We start from the raw sequence: 4852 nt of genomic DNA, 5'->3' as shown, positions 1-4852 counted from the left end.
CACTTCACAGAAGCATTGTCAGATAAAATTTAACACTGAGTCACCAAGATATTAGGAGACATGACCAACATTGGTCACACAGCTATGTTTTGAGGATCTTAGAAGGCAAGAGAGGTAGAGACCTTTAAGTTTTCAATTTGAGACCTTGGAACTAGGCAGCTGAAGGTGTGGTTGCTAATCATGCAGCAATGAAAATCAGATTTTAAAAATTAATGTATGGGTTATGGGCTTCACAACAAGCCAACATTTACTGCCATTCGCTATTGCGCTTGGAAAGGAGGTGGTGAGCCACTTTCTTGAACCACTGTCTTAGAAGGGCATTTGCTGGTGGTGGTATTTCCATGTGCCTGCTGCCCTTGCTGTTCAAGGCGATAAGAGGCATGGATTTTGGAGGTGTTGTAGAAGCCATGATAAGCAACTTCAGCATCATTTGGATGTTGCACACTGCTGCATTGTGTATCAATGGTAGGAGTAAAGATTTAATTTGGTGGATCAATGATGTGAATTGTTTTGCCCTGGGTAGTGTCACCTTCCTGAATGATATTGGATCTGTACTCATCCAGAAAGATGGATTAGCATCACATTGCCGCCTTGTAAATAGAGGAAGGTTTTGGAGAATCAGGAAAGGAGTTATTCAATACCAATGTGCAAGTGGCCAGAAATTTCAAAATGCTGTAGGAAATTAAGAGGTGGAACGTAGAAGATCACTTGATAGATGAAAAATTATAAATGAAGAATTAACAAATCATGAGCCAACACAGCTTAGCAAGCATAAGCAATGATGGGCAAATGGTAAAAGCAAATTACCGCAGATGCTGGAATCTGAAACAAAAATACAAAATACTGGACAATCACAGCAGGTCAAACAGCATCTGTGGAGAGAGAAGGGAGCTAACGTTTCAAGTCTGGGTAACTCTTTCTCAAAAGCTAGAGAGAACTGGAAATAGGTTCAGATTTATACTATGGGGCGGTGGGACTGGATAGGGGGCCAACGGTAGGTGGAGATTAACAAAGGTGTCATGGACAGAAAGACAAAAGGAATGTGAATGGCGGTGATTAAGGCTAAGAAGAGTGCTGATAGTGGCACAGAGATTAGAATGTGTGAATAGCAGAATAAAGGTGAGCAGTGTGTCATAGATGTTTACCATGATGTGGAGATGCCGGCGTTGGACTGGGGTGAGCACAGTAAGAAATCTTACAACACCAGGTTAAAGTCCAACATGTTTGTTTAAAACACTAGCTTTCGGAGCACTGCTCCTTCCTCAGGTGAATGCGGAGACTGGTGGGGTGAAAAGTGAGGACAAGGAGGGCCCTATCCTGGTTCTGGGAGGGGAGAAGTTGAGAACACAGGTACGGGAGAGGGGTCGGACATAGTTGAGAGCCATGTTGACCACAGTGGGTGGGAAACCACAATTAGGGAAGAATGATGACATATCAGCAGCACCATTTTGGAAAGTTGTATCTTCAGAATAGATGCAACGGAGGCAAAGGAACTGTGAGAATGGGATGGAGTCCTTTCAGGATGCAGTCGAGGTGGCTGTGGGGGTTCAGTGGGTTTGTAATGGATATTAGACAGTCTATCCCTCGGGTGAATGGTACTTAAAAGTTAGAAAACATGCAGATAGGGAGCAGCACGGTGGCACAGTGGTTAGCACTGTTGCCTCATGGCACCGCAGACCAGGGTTCGAGCCCAGGCCCTGGGTTGCTGTCCGTGTGGAGTTTGAACATTCTCCCAATGTCTGCGTGGGTCTCACCCCCACAACCCAAAGATGGGCAGGGTAGGTGGATTAGCCATGCTAAATTATCCCATAATTGGAAAAAAATAATTAGGTACTCTAAATTTATTTTATTTTTTTTTTAAAAGAGAAAAAAAGTACCCATGTAGAGAATTGTATGAGCTGGAAGTTAGAAAGAGTGGGAAAAAAAGTGGGACACAGGCTAGGGAAGCATTGGAATATAAACAGTTCAGCTGAAAGGAAAGGGCTGCTGCATATTCACCCTTTCCATTTAAGCTCGCTGCTCGAACCTTCCTCTGCGAATGGGACACTTCTCATTTAAAGCTCCAGCATTCAACATATTGAGTATCCAAACTACAGAAGAACTGTCTGGCCTATTTGGTCAGTCCATACCTGCTGATGTGTTTGCCCTAGGAGTCTTCAGCAAGGGATTGGTTTGCAGTCTCCATTAACATACAGCACAGGAAATGAATTTCTCAGGCTCTGGCTTAAACAGGAACTTTTACATTGTGTTTTTTTTTTACAAAATGTTTGTAATAGAAACAAGAATGTAATCAAAGAGCCAAATGCTACACAGGAATGTAACCACCCACCAGAGTCTCATTTTATGGGATAGTTGTTTATGTCATGACATTTCAATGTGCCATTCCAATGTAAAAAATGGTTTTAAAGGGACAGTGCACATTGTTCAGTGGGGTGTAAACAGGCAGCATTAGATAAATCAACATTATACTACTCCTACGATATATACCTTGTTTAGTTTATGTTGACGTCAATACAAAGGAATTATCAGGTCAGTTGTATAATCAGTGCAGCGTGTAACAAGCAACCAATCAGCTTGCAGCCATTTTACATCACACCAAAGTTCTTTCAATGTCACCTATTTCATTCTGTGACCATCAGTACTGGTGCAGCCTCTAGGATCCCATTTTTATTTTAGGGCGAGTATGTAGAGGCTGAAAACTTTTCCACTTCAACAATTCTGTTTCCATCTGTGCCTCCACATCGCCAACATCCCCCCCCCCCCCCCCCCCTACACCTTAAATGACCTGTACAAAAAGAGCCTCACCACACAATTTATCTTACTTGCCAACAAAATGATGCATTAAGGAAGAAGGAACTGTGGGGGGCATTTCAGCTTTAAGTTTCCTCACTGAAGGCAACATCAACTTTTCCCCTTAAAAAAAAAACATCCACTCAACACAAATGGCAATTCATGCTCAATCAAGAAAGGGTCAATTTGCTGCAGCCACCCTGGCCAGTAGCCATAATTTATTATTTACATATCATCCACTCGTGGTCTCTCATTCATTAATGTGTGCACTGTCCAAAAGTAGGTCCTTGGCTCACTGTCTGCTGATTCATCCCAAGCTACTTTCTTGGCAGTTTGTAGCAATGGTGGTTTGACACTTCTCTTGCCTTCCACTCCGAGGGGCAGGGTAAAGAGGCAGGTCCCAGGTATACCTCAGTCAAAATGGGTATCAAACTCAAAGCTGTTATTCTGAACCTAACCACCTAGCTAAGTGAACTAACCAGCCTCCCCCTCATTCTATTTTTTTTCCAATAAGTGCGTTGTTTTCTGACTTCAACCTGTTCACTGACTCCCCTCATGAGAGGCTCAACGGGTACCACTTTTGCTCGAGTCATGAAACCATGTGTTCATGCCCAATTCCAGAGACTTGAACACAACATTTAAATCAGCATCCCTGGTTGTATATCAAGGTAGCATTGTATTGTTGAGATGTTAATCCAAGACCCAGTCTGCCCTCATGCTGACAGAACCGATCCTGTTGCACTATTTCAAAGTGAAAAAGGGAGTTTCCCCCATGTATCTTGGCTATTATTCATTCCCAAACAAACATCTCTAAAACAGATTATCTAGTCATTATAATATTGCTCATTTGTGCTGTACACAAGTTGAGCTTGCTAATTTATCACAATGACTACACTTCAATAAAATCTTTTATTAGATGCAATGGGACATCATGGGATCATGGGATCATGACAGGCACTATATAAATGCAGTGTCTTCTTCTGCCTTCGCTATGGTGACTCAAATATTGCAGCAGTGCAATCAATCAATACTTTTTGTAAAAGATATCTGGCACCAATGGCAGAAAACAGTGGTTTTCAAACTGCACACCCACGTTTGGAACCAATTGTGTAAACATTTAAATTACTTATACCGTGAAATCACCTTCTACTTATATCGTGAAATCGCCTTTTCTTCCTCTGGTGTTGATATTACATCAGCCAACCTTGCAATGGCACCAACATAGTGGGCAACTCCACGGAGAAGTCTCCAATTCAACTGATCAAGGATTGAGTGGGATGCGCTGGTATGACGTTGAAACAGTGGAATGTTCAGTAAGAGAAATGAGATGCACTAATTTTGTCAGTGCCATTTTGCTGCAGTACTTCCTTTCCACCACTAAATGGTACCATAGAGCAATGGACAGTAATGATCACGGACCAACACCAGCTCTGTGACACAATAAAGTACTGCATTCTTTCCCAATCTGAAACCTTGGCTTCTGGTACATATTTGGGCAATGAATCAATCAACCAACATAAGTCAGAATGGTACAGTTTAGGAATATTCAACTCTGGACTATTGAAAATTTTGAATATTGCAAAAAAACGTGAAGCCAACAGGAATTACGTGAATTTGGACAAATTAAGCATACTGGCGAATGAATGGTTGATGGGTTAAATGGCCAATTTAGGCCCATTGTTTTCCATGTTCAGGTTTTAAGCATTGGCATATTGAATAATACCCAAAGCCAAAAGGTTATCACCTAAACTCTACTCAGCAAAGCCTGTTGAACAAATCTGTTTAGTATGTTTCACATAGCTGGTGCTGTCCAAATGAATTCACAACATCTAAAGTCGAGTGTCCTACACAAAATACAAAATCGTCAGTGCTACAGTGACATTTCTGTGCAGTGCTTAATGTTTTCCAAAATTGCTGTCTGTCCCACTGCAAAGATATTGATGCCAAGTTCAAACCATGATTACAAATTCTGGCCACACTGCCTACAGGGTCACAGGGTCATCTTTCCCTTCTGTCCATCATCTGCAACCCCCCCCCCCCCCCCCCCCCCACCCCACTCCCA

Source organism: Scyliorhinus canicula, chromosome 1, assembly GCF_902713615.1.
Source record: "Scyliorhinus canicula chromosome 1, sScyCan1.1, whole genome shotgun sequence".
Lineage (NCBI taxonomy): Eukaryota > Metazoa > Chordata > Chondrichthyes > Carcharhiniformes > Scyliorhinidae > Scyliorhinus > Scyliorhinus canicula.
The sequence above is the reverse complement of the archived record's forward strand: the minus strand, read 5'-3'. Positions refer to the sequence as shown.